Here is a 20,866-nt window from a genome sequence, read left to right as displayed (position 1 = left end):
CCATCGATCCGACTATGGAACTGGCTAGCTAGCTGGCCAGTAGGTAGGCCTATGGATTGAAAAAGGAAACTAGCAATGTCGCATCAAAATGCCGCATTGATTAAAGTTTGATTAGCTGCAGCTCGGCCAGATCGCATTTGGGCTTGAAGAATTAATTTGAGCCACAGAAATGGCAATGCCAGGCCAGGCAATCGCTGCGGCAGTTTCAGTTGCAATAGAAGTAATCGTGGAAATAAAAAAAAAATAAAAAATTAAATCACCGTAATTACATTTTCTGTGGAAAAGACCGGAGAGCTGGAGACGAAACGCGCAAGCATGTTGCACGACCAGTGCGTGGACGTGGATGTCGCCGGCAATGACAAAAATAGTCAATGCAACTGCAACAGCAGCAACAGCAGCAGCAGCAGCAGCTAAAGCCACATCAGCAATCACAACTGCATTTGGGCATGAAAAGTCCAATGCCGGCAATTGGAAAAACTTGCCCTGGAAAGGATGGCCTGTCTCTGGTTGTGTCTTGTTGTTATGAACAAATGTTATTGCAGCAGGAACAGGCAGCAACTCCAAAGCAGCAGCAGCAACAGCGGCAACATCATCGACCCAGGAGCAACCACATACACTCATTAAAATGCAAAAGACGTCGCTTGCCGCTTTTTAGAATTACTAATTGAATCGACGCGATCAGTGGCAATTGCAGCAACCAGAAACCAAACCAAGAAACCAACAATGAACAACAACAGTTGTGGTTGGCGGCACGAATGTTTGTTGTTTCAACTGTTGCTATTGCTGTTGATGTTGCTGTTGCCACTGCCACTGTTGAATGTTTGCTGATGTTGATGTTGATGTTGCTACTGCAGCTTCCGCTGCGGTGTGAATATACAAACATTACTGGCTATTTATTTATTTATGTACGTGATTCTCGGTGCGGTTTGCAATTCTTTTAGGGCGTATAGCCGGGGAAAGCTCCCAACTGGGTTTGAGGCAAAGCAGAGCTACTGCAATCCGCTACGGGAAATCGCTAAAATAACAAAGATCATTTTACCAGAGGAGCCTGGACACTATCACCTAATAGGGGGCTTACTTTGCATTCTATTTCTGGTGAATCCTAAGGACATTCCACAAAACCCACTACACTACTTTTCCATCATTTTCTGGCATCTCTTTGAGAGAAAAATTCATGTTTCAGGTATTGACCTTCCTGGCTGGCCACTCGGCCTAAGCACAAACCCATGTTGCAACACGATTTTTCAATTATTGCGGCGGCATGTAAAATTTGTTGTAAGCGCTTGCATATTTACTTTAACACCTCTCTCCTTAGAGTGTCGCTTATGCCTTGGGTTGTGTGTGGGGCATTGCTGCGTGTGTTGCTGACAGACGATGGCGGCGGCGGCGACGAAAAAAATAAGTTAACAAGAACAGGCGACGCTTGTTAGCCATGTTAGCCTGCCTCTCCTGACACTTGTTGCACGGCATTCTGCCCCAGCAACCTTTTGCGGTCGCCAGCAACCCCAGAAAGATCTCCGGTTGCTGCTTGGTGGCTGGTGCCTGCTACAGAGGCACTTGAAGAAACTTCTTGCCACCTTCCCTCTAACAACAAGAAACATTAAACATTTTTTGGGTAGATTTTTTGTCCAAGTGTGGTGATGGCCTCCTTTGGCGATGTCGTTGGCGTGTGTCTCTCGCTCCACTAAACTTTTAATTAAAATTTTGTCGTATCACAGTGGCTGCTGCTTCCTTTTGTGGCTTGTTAATGTCACCTCGAGAGTGGGAGAAGGGTAACGCTGCTGATTTTTATGCAAATTCGTCGCCGGGTCTCGTTTTTCGGTCACCCGCTCCCGGGTCGTCAGCCAACTTGCGTGGCTTCCAGACGATCGAATCGGTTCGGATCGGATCGGGTTCCCAGGGCCCAGTTGCGTTCGTCATTAACTTGTCATGACCATAATCACGGTATAGACCAACTTGGCATCCATCCTCTCCCAATATAGGAGGCACTTCAACCATCAATAAGGCAATTGACATTTCCCAGCCAAAAGGAAACAACGTTTATTGATAACAGACTTGGAGAATCGGAGAACGATCCAAGCGAATCACGTTTATTATTTTGGCGTGGGACAGGTACATGGACAGATATATGGACTCCCGTTTGGATGTCCATAGTGTGGCAATTGGCCAAGATTTATTGACATAATGAAGACTAATTCGCGCGTCTGTGGTCGAGCATTTTGACAATTATTTATGTTGTATTAAGTTGTTTGGCGGCAGCGCGTGTAACGATGTAATTAATTGCCATGGATTAGACCGACTGCCGATGGCTGAAAAAGTAACAGAGACCGACTTGGTCACGCAGCTCCACTTGGAGCTGTTTGCTGGGAGATGCTGGGGCTCAAAAAACCGGGGCACAAAACCAAACTCAAAGTCGGCCTTTACTGCCTTGGCAGGAAAGCCAAGCCAAGCCGCTTAGATCCATAAACAACCGAGTTTATTGGAAGCCATTTGCGACGATCCGAAATGGAAGTGGAATGGAATGGCAGCACTTCAATTGGTCATTTGGTTTTGATGCGATTTCCAAGCGATTTAAATATGAATATCAAAAGTATTGGCTACGATTAACTAATACTCTCAGACTAGGTTACTTAACTTTGGAGATTTCACAAAATTTAAAGTGAAATTAAAAGTGGAAACAGTGGTTTATTGGCTTTGTGGCGCCCCAGCCTATAACTTATCAGGAACGCGAAAAGCTCTTAACAATTTATTGCCAATTGTTAAAGAACTGATAAGTATATGGGCCTCTTTCTGTTAAATTTAGAACAAAATAATTGCCAAGCTTCGACTTTGCCTGGTTAGATAAAATATCAGTTAGAAATAAGACTTTAACCGAAAAGTTTATGAACCAAATAAAATATTCAGAATCAAACTTTCTGCGAAATGAGTTCAAGCTACATTTATTTTATGGACCGAACAACGCTTTGCGTATTACTTTGAATTTAAATTTAATTAAATTTTAGCTGCCTGAACTAATTAAAAAACAAATTTCGGTTTTAACAACCGCTTCGAATGGTGCTCTGGCCCATAAAAGTGTACACAGACTTCGGTGGATTCGCCAAATTGAGTTTCTGCTTTCACGGGACGATATTTAATTTTTGGCTTATTTCATTTGAGTGTTATTTTTTTTTATAGAGCAGCTACCATTATAATGTTTATGGGTCTAAGCTCATCAAAGTTTAAGCAGGCACTTTATAGGCAGCTTGTATATTATTTTCCACCCATTGTTTGTCCGGATTTTGGCCGCAAAGACAATGCCGAGTGTTGACAGCTGGCTAAGAGAGCATAGCACCTCTGGGCTGCTTAGAGGAGGGGGATGCCTAGACGAGTCTAGTTAATTTGCTTTAACTAGAAAACAGCACGAAAATCGTAAAGCATAAAGGAAGCTGCTAGCGGTTGGAGTTCAAAGCGATTCCACCGCGCCAAAAACGCGCGCGACTCGCGTTCGCTAATTGAGTGCGACAGGGCGGTGTTGTTGTGTGGCGGTGGTTGGTGGTGTTGCGGCCGACGGCCCTTCTTTTTTTTTGTTTTTCTCCCTTTTTATCCTTTTGCAGAAAAATAAATAAAATTTATTACGTATGCCGGCCATGGAGGACAATACACCTCCGACTCCTGCCTCCTTATATTTATTGCTTCCACGAAACGCGCGCGTTGTTTCCAAGAAATGTCCGAAGCTCAGGCGATCCCGTCCCAAGGCCCATCTCGAAGGTGGCTATCTGTCTGGGCCCGATGCGGTCGCTCTGGCTTAACAAGTCGACACTTTTCTTCACACCTCGGCTTAGTTGGCCAAGAATTTACTTGGCCATATTAAGCTTAATGGCCGCCCGTTGCGATCGCCCCGACTGACCGGTGGCAGTTTCCTGGCTCGTTTTAGCCGCACTGCCGGTTATTAAATGCAAAAATTAAGATAAGCCCTTCGAGGGGTTCTGGAAACTGGTTCTACACGCAGCAAAAATTGTTAACAAAATTGCCCATAAATGCCATAAATTGTGGCTTCTAAATTGTTCCTCTAATCGCACTGATAGTACCATGATTAATCGGTTTGGTATGTAAAATATTCTCTCTGTCTCTTAATTATCATATTCGGATATTAATCTATAAGCTTTCATATGCTTTTCTAGGTGCCGGGAGTTAACGATGCTTTTCGAATTAGCCAGTGCCCCCGGCCATGCAATGTCACGGCTAATTAGCCGTAGAAACATTGAGGTCTAACCCGCGGGAGTTGAGCTTACATACATATATTCTTTCATTTCGAACACGTGGATATAAATCGCCCTACTTTATGGAACTATGGTTCAGGGCTGGGCGCTCCTTGGGCAGCTGTGACTGTAGCTGCCGCCATAGAGTGAGCTTTTTTATAAGGCCAGCGATCATAAAAATACTAAATTTATATGCACTTAATTGCGGTCTCCTTTTGGATCAGCCAGGCCACGATGGTTGCCCAAAGCCAATAACATTGTCCCTGCTTATGGATGCAGTGAATCAACATTGGTATTGGAACCAACCCATGACCAAGCCTAACAATGAGGGAGACTATTTTTTATTAAACATTGAATAAGGATTGTAAAGTAGACTCTTTAGACTCTCCTAGAGTGTAGCGTAGCAGAGCCTAGTATTTGGAATATTCATTTAATTAATTAGGCATCTGTGGACTTGATTTTAGAATTCATCAGGCCTCACATCAAGCCCTCTATCGCCTATCGCCAGTCGGAGTCTCATAAATGTTGGAATCATGCCAGAGTGCGTTCTGCATCGCCTTAATTAAAAAGTAGCGAGCACAATTTAATTAGAAGAGCCTGCAGTTGCTCAGACGTGGACCCTGGCCTGGCCATAGATGTGGGCCTGGAGATGGGGTATCCATGGGGTTAATTACGCGTCCCGCTGGCGACACCTCATCATCTGTCCAAACTGGAGGCTGTGCCTCGCCGGCAATTGCCCGATATGACTTTAATTTCGTTTAATTGGCTAATGGTCTGCAGAAATGCAGCTGGGAACGCTCATTACGAACTTTAATAAGCTGGGCCAGGCCAGGCCAGGGCAGTCCAGGCCAGTGGAATGTTGATCCGAGCCATTCGGATGCCATTAGGCTCAGGGCTCAGGCTTATTTCCTGTCTCTCAGAATTGGGCATGACCGAATCTGGGCTTTTCAGGCTTTTCGGTTTCAGAAACTAATCAAGCGATTTGTTGCGCATGCCCGTGAAGCGCTAAAATGCGCAGTTTTCCTTTCTGTCGGCTCCGGAGGCTTTTCGGCCATGCGGCTTAGTCGGCTTTAAGTCCAGCGAGATTTATGCCACCAAAGGGAGCCATATATTCTGATATGATTAATTGTGCGTCGCATTCTCCGGCCTCGACTCCTCCAGCCAGCGATGCAAAGGCGGCGATAACAACGCCGCAGAATATTCCGCGATTCTCGCGGCTCGCAGTTCTCTTGCATTTTTCGCAGACCGGACCATCGCACACGTACGAAAAATTTCGCGCTTTGCTGGAAGCCTCGAATGCTGGCATCTTGCATCTTTTCCTCCTCACAGCGAATCCCGGCTTTTGCATAAGCTAAGCGAAAAGCAATTTATTTCCCCTCTTGTTGCCAATCTATGCCCAGAAATCTTGCCGGCTAGCCCCCAGGCTGTACCTTCTACTTGGGCTTCACTTGGGCTTCAGCGAGGTCCGAGGAAAACTCACAGATGACTGACAATGCTCATATATCTGCATATCCATTGAGAGTCCTCCCGCCAAGGAAACATAAAGAAGTAGGGACGAGAATAGTTGGGTTTCTCGACTATCCGATACCCGCTACTCTTCTCCTTCGATCTATGATTCTCAGAGTCAGGAAGCAGAATAAAATGTCTAAAATGTGTGTTCTAAAATCTACCGATTTGGCTGAATTTTGTTTTCTATATATAGATTTGCCTTTTGAATAGTTTGGCATACCCTTGTCCTCTAGGAGAACCATGTTTAATAAAAATGGTTAAGGTAAAGATCTTGAAAAGGAAGTAAGACCTGACATTGTTAAATTGTTGTGAATAGTAATATTAAAATTTAGAGATCCATTACTTTTAGAACAGTCTACCATATTCCAATATGGAAACCCTATACCGACCAAGTTAAATAAGACTCTTTATTACCAAAATGTATTTTAAGCTTACCTCTTACTTCCATTAAACTCAGTGGCTTTAAGACAGACATCATGGGTTTCGGGCCACCCTGGTCAGTAAGAGTCTTTTTTGGTTTTTAGTGCAAAGTCGTGTCGGATTTTGCATAAAATGAGCCTCGCTGACTGAAATTGAAATGGGAAATGGCAGTGCCAATGGAATCGGGAATCGGGAATGGAAGTGGAAATGGGAATGGCTGAAACGCAGTCTCTGTCCGTCTGGCAGTTTCATAAGCCTGAGTCGTGGAAGCTTCCTGCTTGGAGGAATGTTTCCGTCGAACCCTAATCAGTGTGTCAATATGTGCACTGAGACATTCGATCAAACATTTGCCAACGCTGTAAAGTGTAAACAACTTTGAAGTTGAATTGCTTGGCTCTGTGTCCGGGGCCGGGGCTGGGGCCCCGAAAAAACAACCTGCAACACCAATGAAGCCATGGAGCAATGGAGCGATGGAGCTGTAGAGGAAGGGAGATAGCCCAGAGCGAGCCTACAACTAAATTGAGTTGATTTTTATCGCTGTCACATTTATGACATTATCGGAATCGGTCAATATTATAACGAACGGGACGAGCAGCACCCTCGCCGCATGAGTGCAACACCTTCCACCCATAAGGGACAGCCGATTGTGTTTATTATGACTATTATTATTGACAGCCATCGTAAATAACGACGTTCTGGCCGCTCTGGCTCTGGGCTCGGGGCTCGGGTCTCGATGGCTGTTTAAACTGAGCCTAACCACTCGAGTGCATTCATAACCCATAAAGATTAAAGTCTTTCCGCACCAGCACTGACAGAAATGTCTTCTTAAATAGAGTCTGTAAACCAGAGATCTCAAAGGGTGATGAGTATTAAATTTTACGAGATCAGTGTCATAAAGGCCATGTTTTAAAAATATGTATTCAAGTTTGAATGTGACACGGAATGGTATAATAGTTTGAATAATCTTTTACAGTGTATCACACTTACTGTGGCATGTCGCATAATTAAATATTTTTTGGGTGACCCTCCAAAAAGTTCTGCTTATCACCATTTTAATTTGTAAATGTCGCTGGGCCGGGCAAAAAAATAAAAATAAATATAAGCCCACCAAAATAAAACGTAAAAATAAACTGGTTCTTAATTAAAACGACAATGTCGAGTTCTCTGTAAATAATCGTAACGAATCAAACGACAACATAAAACGAAAAGTTAAAATAAGACCAGGCAACAGACCTACATGCTACCAAAAGGGAACCCAAATCGACCCAGAGAACCAGAATAACACCCATGCTGGATCTGGGACCTGAACCCAAAAAAAAACCCTAAAAAGCGAAACTCCAGGGACCAGGGACTGCAACGCGCAAAGGTTTCCTATAATTTGAAAACATTTCTCTGCCGATCGCAGCATTCAAACGAGTTGGGTTTGAAAAGGTGATCTGAGGTGGGGGCTCCAACCTGACTGGCTCTGGGCCAACATTTCTTCTTGGCCGCCGATGGCTGTCTTGGGCCTCCTCGTTCTGTCTGTTTTTGTTTTTTTGATCCCATGCGTTTTGCCGATTGTGGACTGCGGTGTTGTCGCCTCCAACTGATTTATCGAGAGCTCTGGCACTTGAGACGGTTTTAATTATATTTTTGGTCGCTTCAAATGACAAGAACTATTAATTTTTTCCTCCTTCGCTGGCTGGCTCGTAAAAAAGGCGTTAAAAGCCAGAGCAGGAAGATGGATAGAGGCCCATAAAAGGGAGGGCTTTAATGGGAATCAATTCCGACGATGATCGCTGGAAATAAAGGGAAATGGTAGTACCATTTCGGTGTGAGTTCAAATAGATTGCATACGATTTAGGGGTTAATAGGACGGAAGGAGATAGGAGCCCTAAAACTGATTAGATTATTTTATGGAGGGTCTAAGACTCTAATCATACCTCACTTTCTAGATTGGAAGTCCTTAAGTACCAATTACTATTACAATTGATTTAAATTATTCTCTTCGTAGCACCATAATCTGGTCTGTCTTCCGCCCATCCATTCATGGTAATTGGGGATCCTTAATGCAGGACTCTTTCATGTAATTTGGGGTAATTGTGCGGCCTTACTGTTATATGGCAGGCTAATTGATTCGCCGGCATCCCAGCTGCAGCTTCTTATTGCTGATTTCACTGCCACAGTTTCCAGGTTCGCGGATCCATTAAGCCCGATCCCCGGGTCCCAAACGATCCCAGGGCTCGCTGATTCCGGCTGTGTGCGTGCCAAGGCGAAACAGTAGCCAACTGGCATGGAGTCAAGCCGCCACATAATCTGTCAAAAGAAAAAGTTCATAATAAATCAAATGTCACGTAAACAATATTATTAAAATGATGCAGTCACCCTGGCACAGCCACCAAGCCCAGTCCCAGTTCCAGTCCCAGTCCCAGTCCAAAACCCAAAACCCAACCGATCGACCCAGACAACTCTCATTAAAAGAGAACCCGAGGCGGACGGAAGGGATATGAGTGGGGGATGGGAGCTCCAAGCCTGGCATGCAAAGCGAAATGCAGCGGAAGGTTCCTGGCACTGAAAGAAATACAATATGATTTTAATTTCAAACCAAGTTACCAAGTTACTTTTGAAGTGCAGCTCCTGGAGTCCGTTGGGGATTCTTATCTGCGGCTTCTGCTGCGGCTTCTGCTTCTGCCGGTGAGCATAACGAGTTGGGGCATTTAAGCCCCGAGCCACACAAAAGTTACAAACTGCCATTCAGGTAGACGGCGGCGACTGGACGGCCACCTCTCAGGAGGATGAAGCGGGGGACTTGGGAAGATGGGAGCTGAGGGGGAGAGATCTCGTCGGGTTTTTGCGCAGCTTCTGCGCGCATTTATGAGGATCGCCGCCGCCATGGGTCCCTCGGGTTTTTGTCAACGTCGCAGGGCCGGGAATCCAGAATTTCAGAATCCAGAGACCAGAGACCCAAGCTTTGTGTCAAAAAGGCTGGGCCCTCGGCCTCGATTCCCGTCTGAGTTGCAGGTACGCGTTAATCACACTTTGCGTTCGCCGGTTTTCGGATTCTTCTGGACGCAGAAATACATTTAAAATTCCAGCCACGTCGGCCGGCCCGGCGAATTGCCTTGGCATTAAATTAAAGGCTTTGGGGCAGGAAGAAAAAAAGTAGCATTCAAAGGAGCAAGCAAGGAGCAGGAGCCGGAGTATGAGGCAAGGAGCATCTTTTTGGGGGCCTTTGGGGAATATGCCCAGGCTGCGAATTTCACACCTCGGCGTACAGTTGCAGGTCCTCGAACAAAAACGAAGCCCCGAACAAAATGTCAGTGTAGGCGTGAACCTTTTAGCAACACGAATGGGCTCTTCCTTCCTCCATCCTACGGCCAGCAGCCATTAAAGCGTAACGAATACTTGGGCCGTTTATGTAATTTGGTTTGTAATAAGCTCGGGTCGATGAACCGCTCCACTGCCTATATCGAGCTGGCGAGCTGGCGGCCCACTCTAATCGATAATTTATTGCAGGTCGGGGAACAATGCCATGCCAATGGACCAGGCATCGGCCCTGGCATCTCGCCATCAGTTAAAATCGAGCTTGACCATTGGTAGGAGAAAGCTATTTCGCTAAGCCTAAGCCTCGGCTTGGCCTGGCCTGGCCTGGCTTGGCTAGCAAAAATGCGAGCTTGCGTTCTTCTGCCGCTCTTCGGGCCAAGATCCACATCTGCCACGGAAAAAGCCAGGCACAGACGCGAAGACATAACGAGAAAAGGAAAAACACGAAGCGGTTCTACGGCTCTCAGACTAATCTGCCGGAGCACATCGCGATGTGGCAGGACCGGCTTTTGCTGCCCCCTGCTCCTCATGCTCCTGCTCCTGCTCCGGCTCCTACTCTCTTCCTGCACTTCCTCGTCTCGTTGAATTTATGTTTAAGCATTTCATGGCATTGCCGACCACGTACTGTGTTCGATATGAGATCTTTTGGCAGCGGATCATGGATGGTTACGTGACACGAATTTCAAGGAATTCCAAAACGGAAGGTGCTACAACTGAGTACAGTACTTTGCACTTTGGATGATGGTCTGGTCCTTTGAATAATTATTCATGGCAGGACTCAGTTTGAGAAGAAATTAAAAGCATAATCATGTAAGGAGGTTCCTGGAAAGGTTGCAGTTTGTGTTCTGAAACACATATATGTTATATCCTGATGGAAGTATAACTTTGTACTATAACTAAACCCATCTCTTGGCCATCTCTAGGCCCGGTTTATGCTTTGCAGCTCCTGCAGCTCGTTCGCAGCTTTGGCCATAATATTTATGCCGTTTGTCTGCCCTTTTGCTGCTGCCACAGACGTCTCCTGATCTCCTGCGTCTGCGTCTGCATGTGTGCCAGCCTGCCTTCCTGCCTCCTGCCTCCTGCCTCCTGCCGCTGCTGCTGTCCTTCTCGATCTCGTCCGTTTCCATTTCCATGGGCCATGGGTATGGGCCTGGGATGGCTGCTGGCTGCTTTGTGCCTTCAGCCGGGCTGGTGTGAAATAATGATGCCGTTGCACAGATAAGGTGCCTTCTAAAAGTGGAGTTTCGTGCCTGCCCCATTGTGATTGGGGGATTGTGTGCGATCGGACCTTATAGAGAAGCAGAAAGCCAAGTTGGAGGGAATCGCAGTCGCAGTCGCAGTCCCCAGTCAGGCCTGAAATAACATAAATGGCTCGACGGTCGGATGGTGGATGGCGAATGGAAGGAACGGGAATGGAAAATCTCGAGCTGTGCATCTTGGGATGCAATTTGAAATGGGCTTCTTGGGGCTCCACTTTGCCTTGTCCAGTGTCCGTTGCAATTGCAAATTTCTTTTAATAAGCCTTTTGACGCCTCGCTGCCAATGCCAATTGTAAATCGCATGGAACCGGCCGCTCCTCCGGGCCGAAGGGAGCTCAAATTATATATACTTAGTGGTGCGGCCTTTCCGGTCCGATTGAAATAGCAGGCCCAATGACGCAAACGGAGACGAACATAATGAGCCTAAGGATGTTCGAGGCGTAAATGCCGTCCAACTGTTGGGGGTCATTGGAGGTCCAGCCGAGGGGTTGGCCATAATGCCCCTGATAGATCATTGTACAGTGTGATTCAGCAAATTAAAGATGAAATTACTGTCATTGGTGTTACTCTTGGAGGAGTACTTGAAGAAGAATACTGGAGACAAGGATTTAATTGAAAAATCTGAGATTTTAGGTATTGAAATATTTGATACTTTGGGACTATTTTTATCCACATCTGCCCTAACCTTGTGAGCCACACTGTGCAATTACCGACGTACTTCTTTTAGGGTAAGCCGGATAAAAAATACAAGTAAGAAGCAAAAAAAAAAAAGAGGTGGAGAGGTCGCCGGCAGTATCCATTTCTCATTTCGTTTTTAGCCCGATGCTTGATCATTTATCTTGTCAAAGCTAATTTAAAGTTAGCGCTTCCTCCTCCTCCGTCGGTCTGCTCGTCGCGGATCGGCCGGCCTCTACTTATTCGCAACTGCTGCTGACTTATTTCGCACGTGAAGTGTTAAAGAGCAACAGCGGCAACGACAACCTCAGCCCCAACAACTCAGGCCATTGAAAAACCCCCCACACACACTCCAGCACACACACATATTCTGGCGGACAAAAGAATCGCAATTTATTTCTTCCTGTGGACGAGTTCGAAACGTGAAAGGAAAAAAAATATTCATCAATTTTTGTGCAACATCACGTAGGCTTTTCGTTGCTGTTGCCAAAGTTGTTTTCGCTGTTGTTATTATGCTCGTTGAGGCAACATTAAACACCAAAGTGCATAGTGGTTTAGAGCCAATGATTACAGAGAAGGGTTAATTAGTTTTAAAACAAGGGAGTTAGGGATGATATTGGAACTAAATAAGGCAAATGAGTATCATAATAGTATCAATTACTAAAAGGTAATGGGGTTATTTGTTTGAAGAAGTTTTCCAACTACATGATACCCGGTACTCTTTAAGATATTGTTGCCTTCTTCTAGGCGTTCTGAAACATGCCACTGAAGAACCCCCATTATAAAATATTAAAAATACTACATAGATAGATAAAAATTCTTGCAATTCCCAGCTCACTGTCACTATTTGGCAACCTTTAGTGACTTTGGCATTGCCTTTGGAAATTGAAAATTGGCAGTACTTACATATTCATGCGTCAAAGTCGCGTCTCCCGGGGAAAGGACAACCCGGCCGGCCCAACCCAACCCACCGACTTGGTTTATGCGTCCATTGTGTGCAGCGTCTGGCCAAGATCAGAGAAGACCACAACCAGCCCAGACATCTTGGTAATGAGCTGCGTCTGCTCTGGCGTGCTGGCTGTGTCTAGCCAGGGGACAGCATGCCACTCATCAATTAGACTTTTCCTCAAAAATCTGCCCGAAAACCGCCTGACTAGTTGGCCAAACTTGCTCCTGGTTTGTCCCATTGTCCCCCCCATTTTTTTTTGTTGTTTTGGTTTTGGGGTACCGAGAACATGATGTTCGACACCACAATTTGTGTTGTACTTCGTGTACTCGCCATGGAGGATTGGAGGTCGCAGAGGAGAAGGTGAAGGTGGAGAATCTGGGCGGAGAACGTCGCGTCTTTTGCATTGCAAAGTACAAATGGGGAACGACGCAGACGACGTTGCTGTTGCCTCAATGTTGCTGCTGTGCAACGACCCTGAGGAGCTGGCTACCTCCGATTCCGACTCCGACTCCGAAATGGAGTTGGACGCGCATTGCATTGTTCTGCAGCTCCTGCCTGCCTGGGCTCCTTCTGTGGCAATCAATTGTTGCATCTTGCTCTGTGGCAGTGGATGGTGGCTGTGCCAACGAGGCAGACAAACGGCGTCATCGCCTCGTTTACTACACTGAAGAAAATGTTTATCCTAAAATGGGAACCAATCTGTCTTAGTTTATAGATCATATTGTTTTATTCTTAGTGCATGCTGACCAGTTTTGGCCTTTTTGGTTCTCCTTTTGGCCCGGGTAGGTGATATTGCCTTATCTGATGTGTCATTTCTTTGGGCTTTTCTGCAGCTTCTGTGACTCTTTGCACGCGCATTGCGAGCCTTAATTTTTGGTCAACAGTTTTTTGCTTGTTAGCCAAGTTATGCGGTTGGAGAGAGAACCGAACCAAAAAATACAAAAAATACAAGAAAGGAACAAAAACCGTTTACCACATTGCCCAAATAATTGTCGTGTTGCGGGCTCGTCTTTCGCTTTTTAGACTTTTTCGTCTTGCCAATTATGAGGCGCGCTCCACGCGCTTTTGTGGCCGCTTTTGTGGCAAGGAGACTGTGGAAGCCACGGCACGCCTACATTCTCACAACGACACCCACTCCCACTCCCACAACAAGACCCGCTGCTTTGTGGCACCTACCACCTTCCACCTGGGGACCCGCAACCATAACCATGTTTTCCACAGAAAACTCTGTCGGTTTATCAGGCGGCAGGCATCGGCCAACAACAGCTCCCAGCCAGGCCGAAACTGCAACTCCTGGCCCGACAAATGCCAATATTCCTGGTCGGTCTCGCTGCTGGCTCCTCAACTACATTCGTGTTTATCAAAATGAAATGTAATGAAGATCTGCATAATATTTCCTGTTTGTCGAATAAAGGTGGCACAGCCTCCAAATTCAAGTACAGTTGAGTTGAAAGAATCTATTTGAAGTTATACTTGTACATATATTCTATAATATTTAAGTTTTTTGAGGTAGACCCCCAATGATTAGCAGTTTCCCAGTTTCCGCATCGAATGCAAATTAGTCAGAGTCAGTGTCTGAGTCGAAGATATGCCTCTGATTCCTTCAATAGAAACGTGTGGCAGTCATAAAACATTTCGATCACAACAAGAAAATTCAAATTTCGACTCGGCTGTGGCTCCAAACAATAGCTCCCCAAAAAAATAGCCACAAAAAGGCACTTCGTTGTCTAATCAAACGAAATCAAATGGAATGGTATCGCATCGAATCGAGCAGCGATCGATCTTGTTCTACTTTTCGAATCGAATCGATGCCTTTTGTTAAGATTTCTTTGGGTTTTTCTCTTTTTTACTTTTGGTCGAAACGAATTTCTTGTTCCAGCGCATTCCCCGAGGCCGATATTTTTGGTAAAAGTCATGCCTATTGTTCGGGTTCGGGCCCAGCAATTAACAATGCCAGTTCGAGAGGCGCGTGGGAGGCGACTGAAGTGACTAGAGTGAGGACTAAACATTTATTGATTTAGCTTTGCCATTAACAAATTTGTGAGCTAATTAAGAATATGTCATTCGAATGAATTAGCATTTGATGCGAATTTCAGAGTCGGCGTAGGTGGACTCTGGTGGGGAATAACACTCGTCCCCCTTCCGAATTATTTATGGGACCAGCCTCTTAACGATCGATGGGGCGGGACTGGCTTCTGGTAATTTATGGTGATGCTTTTCAAATAATTTCAAACAGATTTAAATAATTAGAAACAAATACGAAACCCCATCTATAAAAATTAATTGAAATTCTGTTGATTTGTTTTTCTAATTTTAAGTTACACGTAGCTGTAGCCTTCCTGAAATGAAATGTAATTTCTGTCTCAAGAAGATATTTCTCAACTTGGAATATTTAAAGATCTTTGAAAAAAAGCTCCCATGCAGCTGTCGGCAAATGTTCGCTTCTGTGTTTTTTGGCCCTTGACTGGCAGACACTCTTTGAAAGTGATACCGTGACACGCACTTGGCTCAGACACACACAACACACACACAGGTACTCCACTCGACACACAGATACCCGGCGAGGAACCCACACTATTTTAGAGTACGCCGGAGACGCGTCAAACACTTGAATGTGTCAGCCTTTAACACTTTTACAATTTGATTTGCGTTGTCTGTTTTCGAATGCGGCTGTCGTCCCGTCCTCCGGTTTTCAGGTTCCCCGGTCCTCTGCTTATTTGGACATTTATTTCAAAGGTTCCAAAATATGTATATGTAGATACTCTCGACAAAAACTAAAGAATACTAAAAAAGCATAAACGGTCTGACCCCTCCGATCCCTGGAGTCCTCTCCTCTTATATATATTTTTTTTGTTTTTTTGCTTGACATGCACGACGGCCTCTCCACATGACGACCCTTTTCAGGTCGTCGCCAAGATCTCTGGATTGAGATCGTCGGTGTCTTTATATCATTGGGCATCTCTATCTGTACCTCTGAAGAGTGTAGTTTTGTTTGTTCCAATCGGTTTTAGAAATAACTATAGAGATGTGAGCGTGACAACCTTTTTTTTCTAAAAATTAGAATTTAAATGTCATTGCGACATTTACGAAAACAATTTGCATTCGTTGGCTTTTCAGAGGGTGGTTTCTGTTTAGACCTATAATGAGGACAAGATCTAGAGGATCTAGAGACCCTTGCTTAAATTCTTTTAATCTTATATAAGAATATAGACTTCCCTCTCTGGTTCTGGTATCTTCTCGCACATACTTTTATTTCATTTTTTGGTTCCTGATTCTGCGGTTCTCTTGTCACCGTTGAAATTGTAGACAATACATTTGCCCGAAACGCGCCTCTTCACACTTTGGCATTCAGCAGATCGCACTCCGTCCCCATGTCCGTCCGTCCAAGGGCCCCGTATTGAATTACACGCCAACGTGGCTGCTGACATATCATCATCATCATCATTCTCATCCTCATCATCGCCATCATTATCTGAGCGACGAAGTGAGCTGAGGAGCATCCGTAGTGTCCCAACCATCCAACTATTTCTTGTTCCCCTCTCCAGACATCCAGATAGACAGACAGACATCTATCCAAATTGCCGTCTCAGCGCGGTTGCATCAATTTCAGCGCTTTCGGGTGACATTATTCAATTTAAGTGCTTTCTATAGAATCTTCCCATAATGAGCATCGTGATCATGACGTTGCCGTAGCCGGAGCCGTAGCCCCGACAGGAAATCTTCAATTGCGCCAAGAAGTGGCGAACTGATGGCCGCCGACTCTAGGCCTTTGAAATCGAGAACTGCGCAAAACTTTGCCAGCAAGCATCTCATGGTATGAATTTTTATAAATACGAGTATGCGAACGAGTACATATCTAGGACCACCCAAAAAGCTGCCATCCGGAAAAATAGAAAACCTAAAGAGCTAGAAATTATGCGGTCGGGCCGGGCCTGCCTCCCTGCCCGAATGCCTTTTTCAATTACAAATCAAACGTCTGTCAAAAGTTGAAGACCTCACTGCGTATTTGGCTTCAGACTTTGGTAATAAAAATATTTGGAAAAATACATGCGTATACATCGTCGGTCGGTTTATATAAATAATCATCATAAATGCATGAATGCGGTATGCCGCATGGGGCATTGGGTGGGGCAAGCGTTGCAAGCTGCCGTGGGTGGCCTTTTGAGTTGCACATTTGCCTAAAACAGCAAACAAACAATGAGGCATGAAGTCATAAATAAAAACAAAACGGGGCCAGTTAAATGCAACCGATACGCCTAAACTATGATATTTTCGAGTTTATGGGAAAGAATGACAAACAAGTGATTCAGTTTCAAGTCTCAGAAGTTCAATTAATCTAAAGAAAAACTTGATAGAATAATGGTAAAAGAACTTTCATCCACCACTCACTTTTGAGCTTCATTAGTGCATCCCAGAGTCTTGAAAGGAATTAAGTTATTTGAGAAAACAAAAGTCCGATAAATGACTAGTCCAGAGACTGCTGTTCGTGGGGATTCCTTAGATGAGTGGATGGTGCCATGGCTGATGGTGTGGCGGCAGACAAATGGATGTGATTTCAGCAATCTGTGGCTATTCTTTCCAGGCGAGATCATTATGCTGCATTTATGCCCAAATTGAAGTGAAGATCTCCACTCACAGCCAACACCTGGGGGCCAACGCCGGACCCATTGACAGTGCTATTATACGATGAGTTTTCATTTCTCATTTTGGATCGGTTTGGATCGGATCGGATCGGTTCTGGTCTGGTCTGTCCTGCTGGCCATAAAGAAAATTAAAGCTGCATTGTGTGTGCGAGTGATGCGTTTGAGGGGCAAAGCCAAAACGAAGCGATATGATTAAGCAGAAAATGATGCACTGAAAAGAAAACTAGTGATTGAAAAGCTAACCTAGAAGATCAGTAATAAGATCGCCTAGACACTATTCTTCCAGTGATTGGGAGACGAGTCCCAGCTGCAATCAGCGGGCCAACTTGTTGTAAACAAATTGAAGTGGCACTCAGTGATGCCCCCAACTTCTACACTGTCCCTCTCCCGACTCCTCCCGGCGATCTTCCACAGTTGGCCATTACGGATTGCATTCGGGTTCAACTCTTACCCCTGGGGACGTGCCTTCATTAGGCCATGCAGGGCGCGTAGGCAGAATGTGTAAACACACTGGCACTGCCACTCGCATCGAGGCGATTCTCATTCCCAACACGAACCGAGTGCTATGCGTAATTTTAATTGATTTCATTTACGCATTTTTGACTAATGTTCACACGCCGCTGGCAGGGACGGCGAGAGGTAGGTGCCCCCGGGGTGCAGCTCATTTAGCATAGACTCGGCGCGTTGATGGACAGAATCCAACTCCAAATGGCTGCACCAGGAATTTTATTTTTGGCCCCCGGTGTCCCACTCTGATAGCCTCAGTATCCGCTGCCATCATCCGACGATGTCTTCTCTGAAAGAACAGTCTTTGCATGATTTCCCAAAAAACACGAACACTCTGAACCGAAGAACCCCCCCAGAAGAGTGAAAATCTGTAACATAAATTTCACTTTGATCTATTTTTGAGTTTTTCGCTAAATTCTGTTCGCCAGAAAAAAATATTCAAATTTTTTAATTGCCATTACACAGCGAGCCAGTCTGCCGGACGACCCAGTTTCAAAATATTCTGTCTCTTCAGAGGGATTTTCGATTTTCCACTAAATATTTTATAACTCACTGTTTCTGGCCCTGTTTTGTACATCACCCCAGTCAGTCATGGCTAATTGCCCAACTTTGCAATCGAAACTCCCAACCATAATACTCTTGATTTCGCTTTCAGATAGCTTTGGGGTTTTTCTTTCCCGGTTCTGCCATCAATCTCGGGGTTGACATCTCCCAACCATGAGCGATTTGGCAAAAACGTATCTTCGAACCTGGTATCTCTCGTACCTCTTAGCCTAGCGTACCATTAACGAACTGAAAGTAAACCTCAAGTCAGCTCCGCCATCAATCAATCAGTCACTTAATATGAATATGAAAATGAATATGAACCCGTACCCACACATTCATAGCTTGTGGGTTTATCTTTGGAGCATTCGACCGACATTCATTATTCATTGTAGTATGCCTTTTCTCCCCGCCAGCCAAAGTATCCAAGTAGCCAAGTTCTCTTATCTCCGGCAACAGTGTTGGCCATGTTTTGTTTGGGCCACTGCCACTGCAATTGCACTCGAGATTTAACGGCGACTGGTCAGAGGCATAATGCAAGCAATTTTTGCTGTAAATGCCAGCACTTAAGTTACTTTTTGCTTATTTTTTTTATGGAATATAGGGAAAATGTAAAAAACAAAAAGCGGAAAAGTTCAGTGGGCAAGTGAACCCCTTGAACGCCCAGTTGCCCAGACCACACCCAATTGATTCTCTCATACTTGAATATATTGGAAGGGTAGGTTGTCCTATATGACACTACCAGACAACAAAATAAATAAAAATATTATAATTTCTTAGGGTTTCTATAATCTTTTTCATATATTTTTTAAAAGATAACAAATCTCAACCTACAAGTTTCAAGAAATCTAAAGTATCCCCCCAAATATAGTGTCATATAGCCTCATCTAAACCCTCTATGGTCTGGCAAACATTCAATTAATTTGTAATGCAGTCGGCATTTGCTTTTATTTCTACGTAATTGCGAATCTTTTGAAGCGATGCGAACAGCGATCGACGAACTATATCATCGTAGTATATAGTACCCTATCCCGTATGCATATTGATTGATTGCCAGGCAATTTGCACGTGCTCCAATTTGTGTTGGGGTTTGGTTTTGTTGTCACCATGTTCTCCCCATACCAAATCAGTGTACCCCTTGCCCATGACTCGCATGGTTCTCCGACTGCACCCACATGGATTGTCACGTTTCTGGTGGGTTATTGTTGTATCTTCGGCCCGGGGTTCTTGGAAATGTGTCAACACAAGAGTGCCGCAAGCAATCTCCCACCCAGCAATTTGCAATCGCTGATAGATGGGCTGTGTAACTGCCAAAGAGTGTAAAAACCAACACTAAAGTCACAAAAAATATTGGTCATGTCGGGGGAATTACGTAGTTCGGTCTGCGAACGGATAGAGTCGACAAGTGCAAGGCACTCAATCAATTAGCGATAGACCCTGTTTGGTTTCTTATCAAGGCACTCTGGCATATTCGCTGCATAATGAAAGTTTTTCCATAATTACCAGGTCTGCATTGGAAATTCGACAGATAAAGGCGCAAGATGACTTTTAATAAAAACTTATACACCTCCACTTTACTTTCTAATTTATTATTTAAATAGAAATGGCTAGTCAACCATGTATACTATAATAAATATTGTAATTTATGATACTAATCGTGTTGTGGTTAGACTCAGACTCTATTGATTTGGCCACAATTTATGACCACAAATTAGTCCATCTGATAGTCGGCCATTCAGATAATTGAATATTTACAACCGCCCCTCGCTGAATGGGAGCCTTTTTATCGGACCTGCACTCGCATAACTCATATCGTATCGCTTTTTGACAGATTTGCGCGCCAAAGTCGCTCGCGTTTCGCTGGCGACTTTCCTCGCCCACCCATCACGCGTGCGCCTTTTCAATCGACCGTATAGTGGCACACATATTCATATATGTATATTTTGTTTTTGTATACAAGCTATAGCTTTCCCGGCAGCCGCTCTCCAAATGGAACGCATCATAAATAATAACTAATGTTTTGATAAGCCCGGACGGACCACTCGTACTGTGTTTATCAAATTACGGATGAAGTTTGTTCATTAATTTTGGCAAATTTGTCAGTTCGCTGGGGGGGAAGAGCTGGGAAGCCAGCCGCTGTCCCCACCTCTGGGTAGCGAAGCCCCTTCCGCTGAGACAGCGTCTGAGGTGCTTCCGCTGACTGGTGGCTGACTGGCTCTGAAAGTGGCCCAGTGGGAGCTATAGCCCAGTCGGGCATTCGCACCTCGAGCGAGGGGATCTTGAGCCTTCAAGTTGCACTTTTCGCGTGGGCTAGAAGATTCAACTGCCAGGTCCAAGTCGCTTGCGTGCAGACGTCAGACGACAGTACTAGACGTAATCTCGGCGGGCTGTCAAACAGTATCTTAAAGATGCACACAGACATCTGCCGGTGGCAGAGACAGGGAACTAGAGCCGACTACCGGCTACAGCCTAGAGCCAGCAACTGGTTCTTTTCAGATCAAAGTCTGGGCTAGTAAATGGCGGCCTTTTGACCAAGTTTATGACACACTGCAGGCCCACGCTCATCCGCTTTACTTTTTTTTTTTTGGTTAACAGGAAGAGAAGTGCCACCCATTCCCCATCTGACTTTCTTCTAGAATTGTATGAGTACGATTCTTTCTTCTGTTCTTCTATTTTCAATTAAGATCTCGTATTTCAGGCGCCCGACAAACACGCAATTGTTGTTGTTAAATTATTAATTGACATTTGTGTGGCGCCGAGGAAGAGCCGAGCCATTCAAGTGCTCTCTCTCCCCGTTTGTTTACAAATTAGTTACACAGT

At 44.9% G+C, this 20,866-nt stretch overlaps 1 protein-coding gene across 2 annotated transcripts in view; it reads left to right on the top strand.

Annotated features, from left to right (window-relative positions):
* The window catches only part of LOC6498327 (bone morphogenetic protein receptor type-1B), a 48,782-nt gene that overhangs the window by 5,809 nt on the left and 22,107 nt on the right, over positions 1-20,866 (top strand). The window lies entirely within an intron of this gene.

This window comes from Drosophila ananassae, chromosome 3R, assembly GCF_017639315.1.
Source record: "Drosophila ananassae strain 14024-0371.13 chromosome 3R, ASM1763931v2, whole genome shotgun sequence".
NCBI classification, from domain to species: domain Eukaryota; kingdom Metazoa; phylum Arthropoda; class Insecta; order Diptera; family Drosophilidae; genus Drosophila; species Drosophila ananassae.
Note: the sequence above shows the minus strand (reverse complement) of the source record. Positions and strands in the feature narration are given on the sequence as shown.